Consider the following 23925-nt stretch of genomic DNA (forward strand, 5'->3'; position numbering starts at 1 on the left):
GACGTGGCAGGGGTGGGGTAGAAAGGGGAGCAGTCTGTAGAAGGAGCTGAAGGGAGGAAACAGCTCCCTCCAACCCTCTTAGAAGGCATCAGCCCGGTTCCCCTTACTAAGGAATCACTTCCCCGGAGGCCTCCTCTTACTACTGTTGCACTGGGGACTGGGCTTCAACCAGTGCAGCAGGGAACGCGCGCTAACACCCAGCAGTCGGGTCTGTCTGCCTCGCTGGGCTGCACCGAGAATGCGGGGCAGGCTCAGGCGGGTCGGAGAGGCGGGCGCCGTAGAGTTCTGCTGTGTGCATCCCCTGCAGCTGGGTCGGGAGGCGCCGGCTGGAGGAACGGAGAGTGCTGCTTCAGCGCCGGCCACGTGGGCCTGGCTCAGCGAGGTTGGCGGGGAACCTGGACGCGCAGCGGGCACCAGGGAGACCTGCGCCAACGCCCACTTCCGGGCCACCGGAGGGATAAAGCTGCCCCCCTTTGCCCCCAGCGAAGAGAACCCTCCTTCCTCTAAGTGTTTTCTTCAGCAACCAAGCTTTTGTGTTTGCTAAATTTCTTGTGCCCTGAGCGCTACCACCACGCCCCACCCCCGTCTTCCCCTCCCCCCACATCCGTTCACTCTCTTTGACCTTCTGCCAAAACTCTGTTTCTGAATGCTCGCTGCCCTCCCTCCTATTTCCTCACTGCGTTTCAGGCACTGTTAAGTTCTTGGTGCTCAAACCCCCTACGGTTACGTAAACAGAACTCTGCATTTATCTTCTTTCCCTTTCTTCGGAGCTTTGTTTTCAAGTTCATTAGGGACTTCCTGTGGGTGTAATTACTGCTCCGCAGTTTTGCGCGCTGCCCACCTTCCCCCTGTTTTGTTAAAAATGCCATAGATCTTCTGAGATTTCTTTCACTTTTAAAGTTATTACCTGTCTGCCTGCACATCAATCTTGTTGATTTTATTTCAAGGCATTTCCCGGAGTGAACTGCATAGCAATTCTTTTGTCCCTCCCCACCCCCGCTTTCTTTTGCAGGAAGATGAAATAGGACCGAAGAAAAGGATTAGAACTTTAGAACTCCAGGACACAACCTTAGTCTCTTCAAGCACCATCTGCAGACAGATGCTGTGCTGGCCTCAGCACCCTGTCTGGTGAAACTGCTTGCGGTGACATCAGCCGAATGTGTGAGAGGCTTCCGCGGATGTCTTGATTTTTACACCATGGAAGGGCTTTCTCCTCACTTTCCATTCTTCATCCCACTCCATCCATGCGCTTTCTCCCTTCCCCATGGGTGAGGCGGTCTTTCCTCTAGCTGAGAGTGGAGGCCTTGGCCAACTAGATGTGTCTTCTGGGATGTCACAGTTGGGCCACCTCTCACCTCTTGCTCAGGTGGTGGCTTAAATGAAACTCCTGTAGCAACTCACAGAGCATTTGATTAAAGCTAAGATTGATTGGAACTCACAGGTCAGAATGGAACAGTAATTTCCCTCAGGTTGCACTGCCACTGCTAAGGAGCAATCACCTAATTCCACACTGAGCTTGCTAATTCTGTGGGCCTAACAGAGAACTCCAGATGGGAAACTAGGAGCTAAGAACTGCACCCTATGTGACTAGGAGCTAATTTTCCCTGGATCCTCAAAGAGGTTGCCTATTTGACCCATGCCATCACAGGGTGAAATGTAAGTCCTTTCTGAGCTCTTGGAAGCTGAGCCTTGTGACATCAGCCATGGGAAATACATTTCCTTTAAACCGGTCACCAGGTCTTAGTGTGATACATTCCTTGACTGGACAGTGATCTTTTGTGTTTAGTCATTACTCAGCCAGACGCTTCCCTGAGAGGTGATGACTTCTCTAGGAAGGAATAACACAGCCCATTTCAGGCTGTCCACTTTAACTTTGCACTCAACCTCACTCATTTCTGTGAACTGGAGTTTTGATTATTACGATTTCCACGACTCCTCTTGTGAAACAGTGACACCGGGATGAATGCACCAGCCCAGCCCCCTCCTTTTTGAGTGTGCCTTGGAAAGCAGAGGCAGGTGATGTTACTGAAACGCCCAGGTTCTGTCTAGGTCCTGCTACTCCCTGCACAGAAAGCCAATCACAGAGATGATAAGTATTGCCAAGGAATAAGGCTTTAGCTGGGTGCTGCAGCTGAGAAGATGAGGAGATGGGAGCTCAGTCTCAAATCCATCTCTCTATCTATCTAAAACTAGGGGTTTCTACACCAGGTAAGAAAGGTAACAATGTGTAAGAAAATAGGAACTAGGGAGGGGCAAGGAAGCAGTCATAAGGAATGAAGGGTCTGGCATCTCATTGTCTGGATGTGTTGACCCCGTGAGTTTTTCTTTTTTTCTTTCTTTTTTTTTCTTGAGAGAACTGAAGGTGTTTCCTGAGGAAGGAATTCAGATTAAAAAAAATGTAAGGTTCAAAACTTAAGACCAGAAGGGTCAATTTCTATGTTTATCCAAAAAAGGATCTATGGGACTATTGTGTCCTTTCAGTGGGAGGCCCCAGGGCCATGCCCCAGAAGAGGAGGGGAGAGGAGTTTAGGGAGTGAAAGCACAGGGAAGTGAGGAACCTGGAGTATTGCAGGGCCAAGCTGAGGGGCTATGGCAAGAGAGATGAAGAAGAAAGACACAGCAGCAAGCCAGCAGGCAGAGGGAGGCACAGTGAGGCAAGAGCTGGTTCTGGAGCCACCAGGTAAGCAAATTCAGCTCCTTTTACAACTGGCTCAGGACACTTCATGGAGCGCAGGTGGGGCCAGGGCCCTATCTCCACCATCCTGTATTCCTAGATTAATTGCAAATAGTTTGTTCTAAGTTTTAGGGCCTTTTGGGATGAATGAGGGGGTGGTTACAGGAGCTCATTCTTTGCCAACCTTAGGCATCCGAGGCCTCCTCAAAAACCACAGGGCTCAGGTAAAACCCATCTGTACAGAACACACTGTGAGTGGTCAATAACTAGTCATGGTTAGATTATCCACAGCCCATGCCGGAGGAGAGGGTATGAAAATGGCATGGGAAATATTACAGAAAAGTGAGGGGGCACATTTAAAGAAAAAAGAGAATGAGACTAGAAGGGGCTTAGGTAGGTCTGACACTTGGTGGGGGCTATGAGCTGGAAGACCCAGTGCTGGAGAGCTATCCCTGGTTTGTGAAGAGTTACTTGCTAAGTAACCTCCCTAAATTGAACTATCCAGAAAGGTCAGCATGAATTGGCACACATACTTTTTTTGTAAGATACTGTAAGACATCATTTGTTATATGTCGATCAGAAAGTAGTTTGTACCAAGTCATAGCTCCCAATCTTCTCAAGTGTGATGTCCATCTTCTCTCTTGACTTTTAGCTCTTTTTAATAGTGAAATATGAAAAACATAGAGGAAAGTGCATTAAAACCTAAGTGTTGACTGCTAGTTTCCCCAAGATAGAGAGTCCCATTCCTCCCAGACACTCCCTCTTATGGGTAAAATCTCTGGACATAACCCAACAGACAGCAGAAGAAGATTCTGAAAGCTGGAGTAAGGAAGGAAAAAGCCTAGGGACCTCAGACCTTGAGGAATGGCAGGTGTGAGTCCTTGGGTTTCCTTAACACTCCCCCATACCCTGGACGGGGCACTGCAGAAGCCTCCAACCAGAAACCATCAACAGGCACAGACAAGAAACATCTAAAAAAAAGCCTGATCTTCCCTGGCCAAAGCACAGGGAAAAGGCTGGCCGGACAACAAAAGGAAACCTTTTTGGCAGTGCCCGCCCTACCCCAGCAAAACTCTAATGGGTTGAACAGGAGCTTTCAGCTTCATTTGTACCCTCCACCCTGCAGAAGCTGATTGAGCGCTTGGATTCTCTGGCACAGTGGGGTGAGCACTCGAGCTGGGAGCTGATCCTCTGTTCCCTTGGCAGAGCAAACCCAAATGGGTAAACACAAAAAAAATAATAATTAAACTTCTTAACATCATAATTAAACACCCCTAACTACAAACAAAGGAGAAAATATTGAAAGAGCCATAGAGAAATGAAGTATTATTCATGGGGAACATCTGTTTGAATGACAGTGGATTTATCATCTTGAAACCATGGAGGCCAGCAGGAAGAGGCACGACATTTTTCAACTTGAAGACAGAATTTAGAATCACAAATCCAATAGCCACTGAAAATGCCCTTGAGGAATGAAGGAAAAATCAGACATTCTCAGACGAAAGAAAACTTAAGAGAATTTATTGCCAGCCTAGAAGAAATGTGCTAATGCTAAGAAAACTACAAACTACCAAACTCAACTGGGATGATAAAGACAACCTAAATAGTTCCATAGCCACTACAAAAATTAAAATTATAAGTAAAATGCTCTCAAAAAAGAAATCTTCAGATGAAAATACTTTAAGGAGTATTAATACCAATTTTACACAATCTATCTCAGCAGAAGAAAGAACATTTCCCAACTCATCGTATAAGGCTAGTATTACCCTGATACCAAAACCAGAGAAAGTCAGTGCAATAAAGAAAGTTATAGACCACTATCTCTATAAATTTAGACATAAAATTTCTCAACGAAATTGTGTAAATCTAATACAGCATCATATATAAAGAATTACATACACCATGATGAAGTGGGCTTTATTCCAGATATGCAAGGCTGGTTCAATATTCCAAAATCAATCAATGTAATTTACCATGTTAACCTGCTAAAGAATAAAAATAATTATATCATTTGATGCAGAAAAAAAGATTAACACAATCCTATGCCCATTCACAATAAAAACTCTAAGCAGACTAGTAATGGTGGGGAGTGGTGGGGAGAATCCTTAACTTGAGAAAGAGCATCTATTTATAAACCTAGGTTGGGCACAGTAGCTCATGCCTGTAGTCCCAACTTGTTGGGAGGCTGAGATGGGTGGATTGCTTGAGCCCAGAAGTTCAACACCAGCCTGAGCAACATGGCAAAATCGCATCTCTTCAAAAAATACAAAAATCAGGTTGGGTATGGTAATTCCAGCACTTTGAGAGGCCGAGTAGGGTGGATCACTTGAGGTCAGGAGTTTGATACTAGCCTGGCCAACGTGGCAAAACCCTACCAAACAATACAAAAATTACCCGGGTGTGGTGATGTGCGCCTCCAGCTACCTGGTAGGCTGAGGTGGGTGGGAGAATTGCCTGAACCTGGGAAGTGGAGTTTGCAGTGAGCCAAGGTCATGCCACTGCACTCCAGCCTCCATGACAGAGTAAGACTGTCTCAAACAACAACAAAAAAAAAAAAAAAAAAAAAGAAAAGAGAGAGAAAAGAAAAACGAAAATTAGCCTGGCAGGGTGGTGTGCCTGTGGTCCCAGCTACTCAGGAGGCTGAGGTGGGAGGATCACCTGATCCTGGGAGTTCGGGGCTTTGATGAACCATAATTGTGCCACTGCACTTCAGTCTGGGTGACAGAGCAAGACCTTGTCTGAAAAAAAACAAAAAACAAAAAACAAATACTTAATGGAGAAAGATGGAATGCTTTCTCCCTAGAATTGGGAAAGAGACAAGGAGTCTGTTCTCACCACTCTAATTCAACATAGTGCTAGAAATTCTGACCATTGAAATAAGGCAAGAAAGAGAAATAAAAGGCACAAAGGTTAGAAAGAAAGAAATGAAACTGCCCTTATTTTTCAAAGACCTGGTTGTCTACATAGAAAATTCCAAGGAATTTATGAATAACTCCTAGAATTAATGTGAAGTCAGCAAGGCAGCAGGATATAGTAGCAATACAGAAAAATAAATGACATTTCTGTATATTGATAATGAACATTTCAAAACCAGCATTAATAACACAATACCATTTATAACAGTTCCAAAGAAAATTATATACTTGGTTATGAATATAAAAATATGTACAAAATTTGCATGCTAAAATTATGAAATGCTTTTGAAAGAACTCAAAGGGGATTTAACTAAGTAAATCCAACCAAGTTCATGAGTTGGATGACTCAACTTCATAAGGATGTCAATTATCTCCAGATCGATTAAGTTTAATGTATGCCAGGCGCAGTGGCTCATGCCTGTAATCCCAGCACTTTGGGAGGCTGAGGCAGGTGGATCACGAGGTCAAGAGATTGAGACCATCCTGGCCAACATGGTGAAACCCTGTCTCTACAAAAAATACAAAAATTAGCTGGGCATGGTGGCGCGCACCTGTAGTCCCAGCTACTCGGGAGGCTGAGGCAGGAGAATTGCTTGAACCTGGGAGATGGAGGTTGTGGTGAGCCAAGATCGCGCCACTGCTCTCCGGCCTGGTGACAGAGGGAAACTATGTCTCAAGAAAAAAAAAGTTTAATACAATTTCTCTTAAAATCTCAGCTAGGTGCTTTGTAGACAAAGACAATCTTATCCCAAATTTACATGAAAAGGCACAGGTCCTGGAATAGCTTAACCAAGCTGGATAAAGATTAAAGAAGGAGGAGCCAGTCTATCTCACTATGTAGCTACAGTAATCAAGGGAATGTGGTATAGGCAGAGAGACAGATATGTAGACAAATGTGGAAAAGCAGAAAACCCAGTAGACCCACACAAACATGCTCAAATGATTTTTATCAAAAGTGCAAAAGCAATTCGATAGAGGAAGAATTGCCTTTTCAATAAATGGTTCTGGAGAAATTGGCCATCCATAGGCGAAAATGAACCTTGACCTGTCTCAAACTGAGCTAAAAAATTAGCTCCAAATGGATTGCAGACTTAAATGCAAAAGATGTATGAATTGAACCTCAGCAAAATTAAAAACTTTGCCCTGGCCGGGTGTGGTGGCTCACCCTGTAATCCCAGCACTTCAGGAGGCCGAGGAGAGATTGTTTAAGCCGGGGAGTATAAGATCAGCCTTGGCAACGTGATAAACCCCATCCTATCAAAAATACAAAAACTAGCCAGTGTCATAACCTGGTCTCTAAATAAATAAATAGAATAAAATTAAAAATAAATTTAAAAAAAACCCCAAAACGTTTGCCCTGTGAAAGACCTTATGAAAAAGACTTAAAAGCAAACTATGGAATGAGAAAATATTTGCAAACCACATATCTGATAAAGGACTAAAATCTAGAATAAAGAACTTTCAAAATTCAAGAATATGTACATGTATTTCTTTTGGGTAAATATCAAGGAGTGGGATTACTGGGTCATAGCTTAAGATAATCCTTAACTGATTTTCAAAGTAGTTGTAGTAACTTTCATATCAACTGGAGCATATGAAAACTCCTGTTTCTCCACATTCTAGCAGTTTACATGGTTTGTCTTTTTAATTTTAGACATTCTGGTGTAAGTTTAGTGATATCTCATTGTAGTTTCAATTTGCATTTTTCCATCATTAAAGAGGTTGAATGTGATGGTGAACTATGTGTCCAGCTGGCTAGGCTATGGTATCCAGTTGTTTGGTCAGACACGAGTCTAGATGTTGCCGTGAAGGTGTTTTTTAGATGTCATTAACATCTAAATCTAGACTTTGAGTAAAGCAACTTACCCTCCATTAGGCAAGCAGAGTCCAATCCAATCAATGGAAGACTTCAAAAGCAAAGCCTGAGATCACTGAAGGGGAAGGAATTCAGCCTCCAGACTCCTCTGGACTCAGGCCGGAAACATCAACCCTCCCCTGAGTCTCCAGCCTGCTGGTCTTTCTTGTGGATTTCAGACTTGTCAGTCTCCACAAATGTGTGAGCCAATTCTAAATAAATCTCTCTCTCTTATGTACATCCTATTGGTTCTGTTTCTCTAGAAGCCCTAATACTTCAATGTCTGTTGGCCATATGGATTTCCTCTTTTGTTAAGTACCTATCCCAGTCTTTTCCCTCTTTTTTTCTTTTTAAATTTATCAAATTTATTTATTTTTAATTAATTATTTTTTATCTCAAGCCACATTAGGTTTTGAGCTTTTTTTTTCTATTTGGTATATGTATCTTTTTTGTAATAAGTTGTAGGCATTTAAAATATATTCTATGTGTGCTCTCTATGCAGTGATATATTTTACAAATATATTCCCTTGCAGCTTGTCTTTCCACTCTCCCATTGGTAACATTTAATAAATTAAAGTTTGTAAATTTAATGTAGTCGAATTTGTCAGTCTTTCCTTAAGTTAGTGCTTTTTGTATTCCTAACCCAAAAACATAAAGTTATTTTTCTGTATTACTTTCTAAAGCCTTCACTATTTTTTTTCTATCACGGCTAGCTCTATAATGCACCTGGAATTAATTTTTGTATATGGCATGAAGTGGGGGTCACATTTCACCTTTTTCCCCATATGGATATCTAATTGTGCCAGTACAATTTATTGAAAAGATCATTCTTGCCCCCCTTATTCTACATCTTTTTCATAAATCAAGTGTCTATATATGCATGATGTATTTCTGGGTCTCCAATTTGTTCCATTGGTTTTATTTTTCTCTTCTTGAACTAATAATATAAATTACTTTCAGCTTTATATGAAGCCTTGATATCCAATAGAATAAACTCTCCCACTTTGCTCATTTTTCTTTTTTGAAGAGTACTTGACTCTGCTGGACAATTTGTACTTTTATATAAATTTTAGAATCATTTTGGGAAAGTACACGCACACAGAAAGTCTATTGTTGGAACTGCATTGAATCTAGATCAATGTAAGGAGAATTGACATCTGTGTAATATTAACATTTCCAATCCACAGACATATCTCTTTGCATTTATTTAGATCTTTAATTTTCTAACTAATGACTTAACTTTCTGTTCAGAAGTCTCACACATTTCTTGTTAGATTCATTCCTATTTTCTTGATACTGTAACTTTTCCTATACCTCTTAATCTCAAATTTTAATTAATTTAATCTTTTTAAAGATTGATATACTTTTAATCTCAAATTTCTTTTTTTGGTTGTTTATTGGTATATACAAATGCAACTGGTTTTTAAATTATTGACTTCTGTATATCCAGCAACGTTGCTAAACACAGTTATTGATCTTAATAGTTTATTTGTATATTCTTTTGCATTTCTACTTATGCGAGTATAGCATTCATAGATAATGGTAGTTTCTTCCCCCTGCTCTCTTATTTATTTTTGCTTTACTCCACTGCCTAAGACCTCCAGGACAATATTGAATAGAGATAGACACTGATAGACAATATCCTTGTCCTGATCCTCATTTCAAAAAGAAAACTTTCCATATTTCACTCTTAAGTATGATAGTCACTAGAGATCATCTTGTAGTTAGTTACCCTTTATTTGATTAAAATGTTATTTCCATTTCTAGGTTGCTAAGAGTTTTAAAAATATATCATTTAATGGATTATTTATTTATTTATTTTTGAGATGGAGCCTCCCTCTGTTACCCAGGCTAGAGTGCAGTGGCTCAATCTCTGCTCACTGCAGCCTTTGCCTCCGGGTTCAAGCAATTCTCCTGCTTCAGCCTCCTGAGGAGCTGGGACTACAGGTGCTTGCCACCATGCCCAGCTAATTTTTTTGGTATTTTTAGTAGAGACAGGGTTTCACCATGTTTGTCAGGTGTCTCAAACTCCAGACCTCAAATGATCTTTCCACCTTGGCCTCCCAAAGTGCTGGGATTACAGGTGTGAGCCATCGTGCCCGGCCTAATGCATGTTAAATTTTGGGGAGGGGGTGCTCTAGTACTTGCCAGTGGATGTTAAATTTTATCAAATTTTTTTTCTGCATGTATTGAGTCATTTATATCATGTATTCTCCTTTATTCTGTTAATGTGGTGAATTACAATAATTGTTTTTGTAACGTTAAACCAATTTTGCATTGTTTGGATGAATGTAAATTACTTACGATATGTTTTTATCTACAGCTGCATTCAGTTTGATTATAGGTAGCTCGGGGTTTCCACATCTATATTCATGAGAGAAATTAGCTACTTAGCTTACTTTCTCATAAGGTCCTTGTCTGGTTTTGGTATCAAGTTTAGGCTTTCTTCACTAAATAAGTCACTTCTTTTCCTAGTCTTGGAGCTTCACACTCAGGAAGTCAGGCGCTTTGTTCCAGCACACTGAAGATAGCATTTTACCATATTCCAGATTTTATACTTCTGTTGAGCAGTCTTATTTTAAGTAACTGAATACAATCTATGTTCCATCTTGGGCTGTTTTAAGATATTTATGTTTACTTTGGTTTCTGCAGTTTTATTATTGATGTATGTATTTGTATTTATCTTGTTTCAGATTTGAATAAGTGGATTGACACCTTTGATCAGTTCTCCTTTATCACTAGGCCTCATCCCAAAACTCAGGGGGTTTGCCAGGACCAATCCTCGGAAAGTACTGGGTCCCTTCTCTTAGTGCTTTTCTCTCTAACCCCAAGAGGCTGTCCAAAATACCATTAGCCTATCATCCATCCTTTTCATTGTAGCCAGAGCAAGAGCAGTTCTAAAGGCTGAACTCCCTGACTTTGGTATTATCCTGGATCTTAGCCTTATAATTCTTGTCTATGTTTTAAAAACATAGATTTAAAAAATAGTTTATGGAATTTTCTGGATGTCCCAGGAGGGAAGATTGGTTCTAATCATCTAGTCCACATAAATGGAAATCCTAATAACCATTGTGATCACAAGTTTATATTACCTTTCGAATTCATTGATTGTAAAACTACCCAGTGATCACATTCTACTGAATTTTATGAATGTTAAAAGTGAATTTCTAACATATTATTTGTATGTAATAACTGAATACATATTTGAAAAATAGTAGTTTCTATGCAAGTGCTTGAGACACAAAGAGAATCAGGAACTGTTTGCAATAACTGTACGAATTCTGTGGTCCACATAATGAGTAAATATTTCTGAGAAAAGAAATGAAAGGACCATCATTTTATTACATTTTCAACCAACATTTATGAAGCACCTCTACTCAGCCAGGCGCAGTGCCGGGAGCAAGGCCACGGCATGGACTTGTGTCTGTGTCCCTTTCTCAAGGGCTCCCAGCCAACACTGACTGGGAACTGGGCTCTGGTTCATGCTCAGCTAGCCACACCCACCCAAGGGGCTGTCTCCCTCCAAAGGGGATCACCTTTTTCTCACCTGTACGAAGGCTAACAGTGGCCCTGGACAGGAACAGCCGCTACAAAAGTAAATAAGGTGAAGTTTCGCCCATAAGCATCTGCAGGAGACCTGGAAATGCACTATGTAACCAGAAGGGGATAGGGTGGGAAGCCTTCTGAACTAAGAAATAGCCAAAAATGACTTATCATTAGTATGTCATTTGTATTTAAATTTGACTTATTCATTACTTTATGAAATTACCTCTGACTTACAGTAAAATCCCATATTTGCATAAGACCTCTTTAGTAGGGAAGATGATTTTATAATGAACTTTTTTTTTTTTGAGATGGAGTCTCTTGCTCTGTTGCCCAGGCTGGAGTGCAGTGGTGCAATCTCAGCTCACTGCAACCTCCGCCTCCCAGGTTAGAGTGATTCTCTTGCCTCAGCCTCCCAAGTAGCTGGGACTACAGGCAGGCGCCACCATGCTGGGCTAATTTTGTATTTTTCAGGGTTTCACTATATTGGCCAGGCTGGTCTTGAACTCCTGATCTCAAGTGATCTGCCCACCTTGGCCTCCCAGCGTGCTGGGATTACAGGCGTGAGCCACCATGCCTGGCCTGAATATATTTTATAAGCAATCACAAGCATAGTTACTTAAATGTTATCTGAAGCCTGATAGGGAAGACAGACATCAGGAGATGAAAGTGAATGAGTCCTTGATCCAGTTGGAAGACTGTCAGGAGACTGGAACATCATGTTGAAGAAGTTGGATTTTATCTTCTAGTTAATATCTACCTGGGTATAAGCAAAGGAATGCTTTAGAAAGGTGGTTGGAAAGATGGAAATAATTTGGGGGAACAGCCTGAAGGTGGCCCCCTGGTTAGGAAGCTGCTCCAGTCGTGAGGTCCAGTGGCGGTGGATGCCTGGTAGGGCAGGGCAGCAGGGATGGTGAGGCCAGGCTGGCATGGATGATGGAGAGGCATTTTGGGGTAGGATCCCCACACAGCAGGTTGCCTGATTAATAAAAGACGTAATCAAAAGGAAGAAATCAAAAGTAGTTTTTAGCTCTAGTAAAGAAAATTCCAACTGTGCTAAGAGGACCTATATATAATTAAAAACATAGAACTATTCTATCCCTAAATAAATGATGAAGGGGAGAAACCCCATGACATTATATCTCATTATTGTTTAATTAGAATAGAAAATTTTAAAATAGAAGTAATGAGATAAACACCAATTTCAATAACAAATATTTATGGAATTGTTCTTATCTGACTCATTCTGTTAAAATTTTACATTACCACAAATCTATAATGTGGTAGAGTCTAAACTAATAGGGTGTACTGTTCTGTCCTCTGTCCCCGCTCCAGCTTTTAAGTATCTGTGTGGAGCTAGGGGAGGGAGACTGGGGCTGGAGAAAAGGCGTATGCTCGACTCCAAGTCTGTTCAACTCATGTTGGGAATTGTTAGTGCAGTGAAGGCACATTCTTTATCTGAAAACCAGGCCTTTAATATTTTAATGATGAGCATCCCCAGAATATTTTTGTCATGTAAAAGAGGTGATTTCTTATGTACAAATAAGTGATTCTACTAAAGTCTTCATAAGGTTTATTACAGAAAAAGAATTTACTGTAATAGGCCTGAGAAAACCTTGGGAACAGTTCCGGCTGGAGTCTTTTGTTTTGTTTTGTTTTAGACGGAGTTTCGCCCTTGTCGCCCAGTTGGGAGTACAGTGGTGCAATCCCGGCTCACTGCAACCTCCAGCTGGAGTTTTTATTCCAAAGTTTCTCTGCCCTGTGACCACCTTAATACTCAGAAAATCTGAGGGCAGAGGGAGGAAATCCTTTGCACGAACCTCTGATTTACAGTCTTGTTCTAAGTGCAGGGCCATCTAAGGAGGCTCCAGGGAGGGCACATTGATGCCTGCCTGGAAAGAGTTGAAGGTGTTGAAGAAAGACAAAGAGGGTATTCCAGAAGAGGAGGAAGGGGGAGGCCAGAGGAGACAGGCGGAAGGCTGCCTCTTGGTGATGTTCAAGGTATGCTGTTGAAATACAGATGGTCACAAAACACTATTTCATATTCAACAGGGATTATATCTCACAAATAATACATTTATTGTTTGTTCAATGTTTCTCTGTAACCTTTTTCCCTTAAGGGCTGGGCACAGAGGACTGTTAGCCCAGGGAGGAAGGACTTTTATGTCACAGAATCAAAGTTTGGTTTTCCACAAGCTACAAGGAAGAGACTGGAGGGTTAGGATGGGGCTAGCTCCTTCATGGGGAGGGAAGCTTAACAACCATCTGTTATAAAGGAGGTGCAAGTGGAGACCCTGATAGCAACCAGGACCATGTGTGAGGGGACTCAAGACTCAGCCCATCCACCGGGCGTCCTTCCTGAACCTAACAGTGGAGCTCGGTCTGGGGACCCAGTGCTGCCACTTCCTGGGATTGGAGTGTGTGTGTGTGTGTGTGTGTGTGTGTGTGTGTGTGTGTGTGTGTGTGTTTACTTTTAACTTTTTATCTTGTCCTGGAAAGAGGGGAGGAGGAAGAAACACTTCTGAACACACCATTACCTCCAAAGAGAGTGCTCACCTGAAAGAGACTGTTTTTCACAACCAAGTGCTGTAACTGGCTCCAGTGGGAGCTTCAAAGCATCCTCCTCCTGCCTGTGATGGGGGTGGGGGTCTCCAGACAAGAAGAGCACAGTTCTAGGAAATAAAACATCCACACACCTTGCAGGCCTCAGGCTTCAAATGTATGTGTATTAACATATATATATATATTTTAATATATATGTATTTTAATATATATATATTACATTTTAGGTTCTGGGGTACATGTAAAGAACATGCAGGATTGTTGCATAGGTACATACACGGCAATGTGGTTTGCTGCCTTCCTCCCCATCACCTATATCTGGCATTTCTCCCCATGTTATCCCTCCCCAACTCTCCATCCCCCACTGTCCCTCTCCTAGTTCCCCCCAACAGACCTCAGTGTGTGATGCTCCCTTCCCTGTGTCCATGTGTTCTCATTGTTCAACACCCACCTATGAGTGAGAACATGTGGTGTTTGATTTTCTGTTCTTGTGTCAGTCTGCTGAGAATGATGGTTTCCAGGTTCATCCATGTCCCTACAAAGGATGCTAACTCATCGTTTTTCATGGCTGCATAGTATTCCATGGTGTATATGTGCCACATTTTCCCTGTCCAGTCTATCATCTATGAGCATTTCGGTTGGTTCCAAGTCTTTGCTATTGTAAACAGTGCTGCAGTGAACATTCGTGTGCATATGTCCTTATAGTAGAACGATTTATAATCCTTTGGATATATACCCAGTAATGGGATTGCTGGGTCAAATGGAATTTCTATTTATAGGTCCTTGAGGAATCACCACACTGTCTTCCACAATGGTTGAACTAATTTACACTCCCACCAACAGTGTAAAATGTTCCTATTTCTCCACATCCTCTCCAGCATCTGTTGTCTCCAGATTTTTTAATGATCACCATTCTAACTGGTGTGAGATGGTATCTCAATGTAGTTTTGATTTGCATTTCTCTAACCAGTGATGATGAGCATTTTTCGTATGTTTGTTGTCCTCATATATGTCTTCTTTTGAAAAGTGTCTGTTAATATCTTTTGCCCACTTTTGAATGGGTTTTTCTTTTTCCTTGTAAATCTGTTTTAGTTCTTTGTAGATTTTGGATATAAGTCCTTTGTCAGATGGGTAGATTGCAAAAATTTTTTCCCATTCTGTTCGTTGCTGGTTCACTCTAATGATTGTTTCTTTTACTGTACAGAAGCTCTGGAGTTTAATTAGGTCCCATTTGTTTATTTTGGCTTTTGTTGCCAATGCTTCTGGTGTTTTGGTCATGAAGTCCTTGCCTATGCCTATGTCCTGAATGGCTTTGCCTAGGTTTTCTTCTAAGGATTTTATGATGTTAGGTCTTATGTTTAAGTCTTTAATCCATCTGGAGTCAACTTTAGTGTAAGGTGTCAGGAAGGGGTCCAGTTTCTGCTTTCTGCACAAGGCTAGCCAGTTTTCCCAACACCATTTATTAAACAGGGACTCCTTTCCCCATTGCTTGTTTTTGTGAGGTTTGTCAAAGATCAGATGGTTGTAGATGTGTGGTGTTGCCTCCAGGGCCTCTGTTCTGTTCCATTGGTCTTTAATTTATATTTTAAAAAATCTAAAAGGTTTTTGGTTTTGGTGGTGAGATCTGGGTAATTGCTCTTTTTTTTTTTTTTTAACTCTTTCTCTTTATTTTTCTTTCTTTCTTTATTTTGAGATGTAGTTTCCCTCTTGTTGCCCAGGCTGGAGTGCAGTGGTGCAAACTCGGCTCACTGCAACCTCCACCTCTTGTGTTCAAGCGATTCTCCTGCCTCAGCCTCCCAAGTAGCTGGGATTACAGGTGCCCACCACCACACCCGGCTACTTTTTGTATTTTTATTAGAGGTGGGGTTTCACCATGTTGGCCAGGCTTGTTTAGAACTCCTGACCTCAAGTGATCCACCTGCTTCAGCCTCCCAAAGTCCTGGGATTACAGGTGTGAGCCACCTGCCCAGCCATGCATAGCTTTTTATTGTTCAAAACAAAACTAACTACAAGGCTGATCACTTGAACAGACTGGAGACAGGCATAGCACCGTGCTCTTGGTCCCTTCCTGCCTCTTCTGGGCTCCTGTGGTCATGTCTGGACCATGGGACCTCTTAGGAGCCGAGGTCCTGAATGGACTGAACAGCTGATGGTGGAAACGGGAGCCGGAAAAGCAAGGCAGTGCCCAGCACCCCTGCCAACAGGGGAGAAAGAAGCCTGCCCAGAGTCCTCACCAGTCCTCTTGGTTCTGTCAGCAACCCTGCTAATCCTCTCGGCTGCACCCAGCCTGCTCTGCCCTACTCCACTGTACCAGAGACTGGATGTGGGCAGCAGCCTTACACATTGCCAGTGGGGAGTCCTCCCACCAAGAACCCAGCTCCTCCTCCAACTCTCCCTGGTGGTCCTCTGGCAGGAGAGTTCTTGCTTCCTGCCCTGTGCCACTTGGCCCAGCCCTGCCACCCTGGGCCCCAACACAGCCCTGCTCCCATTGCTTCCCCCAATTCTTGGCAAAGGTGCTAATCCCCCACTGCTGTGCAACAGCTGGTGATTAGTTAATGCACAGCCACTCTATGACCTGCCTAGAGGCCACAGGGGACTTTTGTTTCATGTTAGCAGGGGGATTCTCAATGACTCAGTGAGGTACAAGAAACCAGCATGTCTTAAGCCTCTGTGCACTGTGTGCTCTGCACTCAGTTCCCACGTCTGGGGATCTGCCACCACATCCAATGAGGCTGTGAAACTGAGGATTACAAGTGCACGGATTACAAGCAGAGAAATTGAGGGCTCAAAAAACCAAAGTGGGCTGGGCATGGTGGCTCATGCTTGTAACCCCAGAATTTTGGGAGGCTGAAGAGGATGGATCACTTGGGGTCAGGAGTTTGAGACCAGCCTGGCCAGCATGGTGAAACCCTGTCTCTACTAAAAAAATACAAAAATTAGCTGAGCATGGTGGCAGGTGCCTGTAATCCCAGCTACTTGGGAGGCTAAGGCAGGAGAATCACTTGAACCCGGGAGGCGGAGGTTGTAGTGAGCTGAGATCATGCCACTGGGCTCCAGCCTGGGCAACAGAGCTAGAGAGTGAGACTCCATCTCAAGAAAAAGAAGGAAAAAAACCACCAGGGTGTGCGCAGTGGCTCACACCTGTAATCCCAACACTTTGCAAGGCCAAGGCTGGCTGATCACAAAGTCAAGAGATTGAGACCGTCCTGGCCAACATGGTGAAACTCCATCTCTACTGAAAACACAAAAAAATTAGCTGGGCGTGGTGGCATGAACCTGTAGTCCTAGCTACTCAGGAGGCTAAGGCAGGAGAATCACTTGAAACCAGGAGGCAGAGGTTGCAGTGAGCCAAGATCACACCACGGCACTCCAGCCTGGTGACAGAGTAAGACTTTGTCTTAAAACAAACAACAACAACAACAAAACTGAAAACAAAATCTTTATCTCAAATCACATAGTGAGGACATGGCAGGGCTGGACCTCGATTCTAGGTTTTCTAGATACTTCTCACAGCTGCTCCCTTGCAAGCAAGCTAGACTGGCCTGTGGCCCCTCTCCCCACCTTGACTCTAGTGGTTGGGAGTGGACACAAGGCTAAATGTGCCCCTCCTCCTGTCATTACTTCTGAGGACACATATCATCCCAATTGGCTGTTAATAGCTACTGAAGTGTGACAGAGCTTTATGGCTTTCTAAATGTTGGATAATTTGCATGGAGAAAAACTAATTTGATAAAATACTTAGAAATTCTGTGTGATCTAATTTTTCTAAGCATTGGGGCCATTACTTTTGTCTGTAAATGTAATTGCTGCAGCGGAATATTTTTGCTCTTTCTTGCTGCATGATTTATTTACTTACTTTTAAGGGTTTAATCATATCTTTGGCATTAGATATTAGGCTCAGACTCTTTCCCAAAAGACATAACTTATAATACCATGGGAACATTAAATTCAATCATCTTTGGCTATTATTTGATGCGAGCCTGGAAAATTAGCTTAGGGCAGCTGCAAACATGCAGAGTCTTGAGTCTTTATCTATGTTATATTCATGATAAAATGGGAGCTGAGATCCTGCCATCCAACCTATTGACCTTCCCTAGGGCACCATAACAGTATCTCCTGTACTCAGTCTCCATCACAGTAATTGAATTGCAGGGACTGCACGTGAAGCCTCCAAAATCTGTGCTTCAGTATCCGCTCTTTTGAAAACATTCACAGTTCTCTTTTAATTATTATAAAAAGTAAAATCAATCTTTTTTTTTGAGGCTGCTGTATTCCATAGACATCCCTGTGGCCCCTGACAGCCTCCTCCTAAAATAAGCCCATACCTTCACTTTTCATGTGGGTTGGAGATGGAATAAAGAAGTTGACATTTTTAGAGCGGGAGCAAGAGGTCCATCTCATAAATTATATATTTCTGTATCTAGACCATGAAAACACAGCTGAAGGGAGTTAATGAACCTGAAAAATGAGCATTGTGTTTTCTCAGTCTTAGAAAAAATCCCATCCCTAGACTGATATGATGTTTCTTGTTTCTGAACAGCTCACAGTCTTCCCTCTGTCTCCTTTTTTAAAGAGTCTTTATGTTTAAAAGTATTAAATGTGCTCTTTGTGAATAAGATGGGGAAGAAAGAAAATAGTTTTTCTTAAAGTATCCAGAAGGCAAGAATTTCAAACAATGATATTTTTCACTAGAGATATCCTAGGAGGCCATGGCGAGGAGGGGGCTGTATTTTCTTGCTGAGATAATTACAGGAAGGTCCTGGAGTTGATAGAACAGAGAATTTACGCTTCATCCTCTGCTGGGCCCTGCTCATGCAGGCTGCAGAGAGGGCAACACGTTGAATTAAGAGAAGGCCAAGGGAGAAGCCTTCTTTCTCTCCATCTTATCTTCCTTCCCACACTCGCCTCCTCTTTCCCTAGCACTATTTTGCTGAACATGCCCCTGGGAGGTGCGTTAGGTGTATTTTCAGTGCATATTTTCTTTATAGCAGCCCATTGTCTCAGTTCAGAGGCATTTACAGTGAGCACTTCTCTGCTTGTCCTGTCCAGAGAAAGCTTTCAAAGAGATGCCTCCTCTCCCCTCTTAAGAAGCTCCCCTTGAGTGTGATTGCACCGAGGAGCAGGCATGGTTAGGCTTATTTCAGAGGGTGCTTCTCTTGGTATCGGAGGACAGAGGTGGGCCTGCGGCCCTCTTTCTTCTTGATTTAATAAGCACTATGGGATCTGATTAAATTGCTTTTCACATTTATTTCTATCAATGTCGTTGGACTTTCATTATCCAGGCCCTCACTTTGAAAAATTGCCTCCCTTATCTGTCAAGCTTTTATGAAACATGGGGGATTTATGGAGTGTTTCAATAAAATCTTTGGCTCATACTAGTGCAAAAATGTTGCCAGAAAAACATCATCGGCACTTCAGCTTTTCGCCTGTTTGGGGCTATTCTTCATTTGCTCAGATAAACAACCAAACCAAGACCACGGGGATGACCGACACATCTGGTCAGAGTAAATGCTTGTCTCCTCTGGGGTCTGTCAGCTGCTGGCTCTGTCCACACCCACATGTGCATGTATTTGTGTGTCAGTGTGTGTTACACATTTGAGTAGTCTTAGTGGTGGCCACTAACTTGCCACTGTGGTTCCTGGGTCCTTAAGATATACTAAGTCTAAATTGAGATGTGCTGTAAATACAAAATACACACTGGATTTCAAAGATTAAGTATGAAAGAAACTATAATATCTCAATTGGTTTTATAATTGATTGCATGTTGGAATGTTGGATATAATGGGCTAAATAAAACATATTCTTCGAATTAATTTTACCTGTTTTATCTTTTTTTTTTTTAAACAGTGTCTTTCGTTGTCACCTAGGCTGGAGTGCAGTGTGCAATCACAGCTCACTGCAGTCTCAACTTCCTGGGTTCAAGTAATCCTCCCATGTCAGCCTCCCAAATAGCTGGGATCACAAGTGCAAGCCACCACACCAGGCAAATTTTTAAATTTTGGTAGAGATGGGGGGTCTCACGAGGTTGCCCAAGCTGATCTCAAACTCCTGGCCTCAAGTAATCCTCCTGTCTCAGCCTCCCATAGTGCCTGGATTACAGGTGCGAGCCACCATGCCCAGCCTTTTTTTACTTTTTAATGTGATTACTAGAAAGTTTAAAATTACACCTGTGGCTCATATTCCTACTGAACTGCTGGTACATCCACTGCCTAAAACCTCAATTTTAACAGTCTGTGCATCTGTACTTTCTCTCCAGGCACCTAACACTTAACTGTAAATATCATTTTGGGTCCAGATGGATCCAGTATGGCTTCTTACAATACTAGAAAATGTTATTTAGATGTTCTTAAATGTTTTTAAAAAGACGACAAAAGGATTATTATATAATTATCAAATAATTGCATCCACACTACAAAAGGGGACCATGTATAGTGTACTGCATATTTAGGAGATGTACGATATATATAAATGTGTAATTACAGTTGAGATGTGGCTTAGTTTTGGTATCAACTTCCCATCGCTCCTCACATAAATCACTAGATGTATCTGGCTGAATCGTCAGATGTTTAATTGGGTAAACATTTTGATCAACTGTTTGGGAGTAAACACAGCTTCTTCTGCCCCAGTTTTCCTGTCATTGGTCTCGCCAGTGCCCACACTGTTTTAATCCCATACCATTCTGCTCTGGAATGCTTCCTTATATCAGAATTTTGGACACCAATTGCAGAGATAGCTCTATCTGTCTTACAACGTTGAAGGATTCAAAATAGAACATCTTCAACAAATTTCTGTAACTATGTTTGCAACAGCATAGGCTCTAGGGAGGTTAACTCTGCCTACCCTGCTGTTTGCGGAAGGCTTTTGCATCTTTCTTGTCTGTTCTGAGTTGCTGCATCACAAGAAGTCTCACATCTCATCCTGGCTTTTTTTCTGTGTTTCATTGTGAAGCTTTCACCCCTTGCCCCATGGTCCCAGTTGATCAAAATGTTTACCCAATAAAAACAGTTATTTTCCTGGAAGGGAATTTCTTCACCTCCTTATACCCATTTAAGGGGCATCAATCTCCATACTCACATGCAAGCTATATAGCGTCGTCCACAATGTGCAAAAGTATGCAGAATGTGTATTTTAAAAGTTTCTCGAGTCAAACCAATATTTGGCATATCTTAGCCTTAGAAATAATAAACAAAGAGGGAGAGGGGTAGCTATTTAATATAGAGATTTTTTCTTTTTTTTTTCTTTTTACAAAATTCAAAAGAAAAAACAAAAAGAAAGAAAAAGGGCATTTGGTTGGCTAAGACAGCAATGTCTCTCTGCTTTCGTTATAATTGCTCAATAAAATGTTTGGATTTTTCTAAATTCTTTTTTTTTTTTTTTGGCAGATGAATCTTCTGAATGAGGGTGCTTACGACATAAATTACTTCTGGGCAGCTCAAGACAATAGAGACAAACTTTGCGGGAGAGATGCTCTGAATTGCTCTCACGAAAGCCAGCTGGGTAACCCCAGGTCCAGGAACTCCCTCCACCTGATTCTTCAACATCTTAGAGTCTCAAGCTGTTTGTCCTTAGGGCCAAGATTCTATTGCTGCTTGAGAAGTGGGGTTAATTTCTAGCCCACACTACTTTCTAACAGATTATGCAGCCCCTTGCAAATAATTGGTGTTTAACAAACGTACCCAATAGGTAAATAACAGAATGAAAGAAGGCATGAATATCCACTTCTTAATTGTTTAACTGTTCAACTTCATTCACTAACAGTAATCCCAGTTTTGAACAGTCATCTCTAGCATTGGTTTTCTGATGCTCCAAGAATTCGCCAGTCATCCTAAGAAATGTCAGAAAGTCCTTCAAATTTAAGCTGCATTCATTTCAACAAAAATAAACGCCGATGGTATAGTTTATAGAAAGGGGGGCATATTGCAACAGTATGCCTATATATTGACAGCATAGGTGACTATATGAGTTTCTTAACCCTGGGCTCAGTATATTACAACATTTATACATTTGGGAAATTACAATTCATGTTTTTTTGGCTTAAGCTTTGTCTCAATATCGTCTGATTTTCGAAAGCAGCAAACTAGTTCTTAATTCTAAATGTCTTCTGGGGAAAATATGGTAAAGAGCAAACATTCCAAAAATTGATTTAAGAGGCATTTCAAAATATGAAATGCCTAGCGTCCTCTTACTTTCTGCTGCACCCAAGCAACCAAGCTGAGGAAGCCCAGCGCTTCCACAGCAGCGTCTGTGCTAGCAGGAGGTGGGTGGCAGGGAGTCCCACGCGTGAGGCTACCTGGAAAAACTCGCCGTTGTGCATTCCGCTGGCGGCCCTGGAGATAAGCCCTGCCAGGTGTTTTCCTGGCAAAGAAGCAAATGGCTTTGGTGAAATGTCTGGTTTTCTGTTCATTCTAAGTCCCAGAAAGGGAACAGAAACTCGTTTGAGTTTCTCAGTCAGAAGTGCTGGTGGAGAGCACTCTGCATTCCTCCTCTGCCGCCCAGAAGCCCCAGCTACACCCGCTGCCCCTAGGGCTCTGGGGACACGCCCCTCCCGCCGCTCCAACCGGGCTGGGGCCTGGGTGCTACCTCGCAGCGCCGAGCGCGTTCACGGGGCGCATCCCATGCAGATGCTCAGACGCTGCCGTTCTCCAGTTAGTGTCTGGATGGAGTGCGAGCGTCGTGCGGAAGCGTTGTTGAGTTCCACCGCGCGCCCTCCTCCTGTGCCGCACGATCAGGACAGGCCCCCTTGGGCTTCCGAGGGCTCAGTCGGGACTCAGCCTGGAGCTGGGCTGTGAGGGCAGGTCCCGGCCCCGCTCTTCTCCGTCCAGCGGCGGCTGCAGACCTGGGCTGGAGCACGGAAGGGCTCAGGGGTCGGGGCTCCTGCAAGGGAATGCAGGCGGGGCAGAGGGAGGGCGCGGTGCCCTCCTGCAGCCGGTTCCGAACCGCAGGTCCAGCGCGGTTTAGAACCCTAGAGCTCGTCCAGCCTTGGCTCAGACCCTTCTAGGGCTCCTGATGGCATTCAGCATCCGTCTTGGCCTACAGGCCCTAATAACCTGCCCCCTCCACAGACTTCCAGGCTCCATGTTCTCATCCAGTCCTTTTAGCCCCACACCGAGCCAGCGTGCGCTCTCCAACCTAGTGCGCTCTGCAACCCTTGCCTGGGACGTTATTCCCCAGGGCCCTACGGGGCCTCCTCAGTGTCTGCACAAACATTATCTCATGAGGATGTCCTTGGCCACCTTTGTAAAATAGACGGTGCCCCACCAACCCGGAAACCCACCATCCTCCTTGCTTTTGCCTGGCTTTGTTTTCTCCCGAATCCTTTATCCCCACAGGACAGTGTCGGTGTTTATTCGTTCATCCCCCACCCTTATGTGTAAGATCCGAGAGTGTGGGGATTTTGTCTGTTGTGTGTCCTGCTGGATTCCAGTGCACTGCACAGTTTGTGGCACATAGTAGGCGCTAAGTCTGTCTATATTATATTATAATATTTATGTATTTTTCGAGACAGAGTCTCCCTCTGTCGCCCAGGCTGGAGTGCAGTGGTGCGATCTCACCTCACTGCAACCTTCACCTCCCGGGTTCAAGCGATTCTCCTGCCTCAGCATCCCAATGAGTATCTGGGATTACAGGCGCTCACCACCACACCCGGCTAATTTTTGAATTTTCAGTACAGATGGGGTTTCACCATGTTGGCCAGGCTGGTCTCAAACCCCTGACCTCAAGTGATCCTCCTGCCTCTGCCTCCCAAAGTGCTGGGATTACAGGGGTGAGCCACTCCGCTCAGCCTGTCTTAATTATAATTAAATAAAAACTGTGGAATGGGAGAATCCTTGGGAAAACAGGAGTGTTTTGGTCAAGGCTATTACTAGAGGAAAGTCTCACATTAACCCCTAGATTCCCTAAGACATTTCATTCGTCCTTGAGTCAACCATCATTCCATGTCAGAGCTCACCTCAGATGGGCATGGGGCATCCCTTCCCCTGTTGAATATCCTTACCCACCTCTTCTGGTCCAAACCTCACTCCAGTGGAACACTGCCAGGGTGAGGACTTTCCTCCCAAGGGCAAGAGCGCTGTGGTCCATCTTTGCTGTGAGTGGATCCCAATAACCTCCAGGTATCGGGTCTCCAGGTATCAAGTCTCCAGGCCTCAGGCTGGTGCACCTCAACCATCCGCACAAATCCCCGTCAGCAATACACTTCCAGGGCTTGTCATGCTCAGTCTCCCCTGCCCAAGAGAGGGAGTGAGAGGGCGAAACATGGCAAGAGGGACGAAAATGACATTTTGCCAAAGCAAGAGCATGGAGGACTGTTCTCCCTCTTTCTCGCTTGTAGTTCTCACAAATAACTGGAATGTGCCAGGCATGCAGCATCTTGAGAA

General features: G+C 43.2%; 1 long non-coding RNA gene across 2 annotated transcripts; it reads right to left on the reverse strand.

Moving 5' to 3' along the window:
- Positions 1-6188: 6188 nt before the first annotated feature.
- LOC135272919 (uncharacterized) lies at positions 6189-22337 on the reverse strand. Of its 2 annotated transcripts, XR_010340842.1 has the most exons (4): positions 22130-22337; positions 20624-21904; positions 13544-13659; positions 6189-11747 (listed from the first exon to the last, which is right to left on the reverse strand). It is a non-coding gene; the product is annotated as an uncharacterized LOC135272919 (long non-coding RNA). The 2 variants fall into 2 exon arrangements; XR_010340841.1 differs by lacking the exon at positions 22130-22337 and having other exon boundaries at positions 20624-22023.
- Positions 22338-23925: the final 1588 nt, after the last annotated feature.

The sequence above is a fragment of the Aotus nancymaae genome, unplaced genomic scaffold, assembly GCF_030222135.1.
Source record: "Aotus nancymaae isolate 86718 unplaced genomic scaffold, 86718_ANA_hifiasm-v0.15.2.pri h1tg000155l, whole genome shotgun sequence".
Classification (NCBI taxonomy): domain Eukaryota; kingdom Metazoa; phylum Chordata; class Mammalia; order Primates; family Aotidae; genus Aotus; species Aotus nancymaae.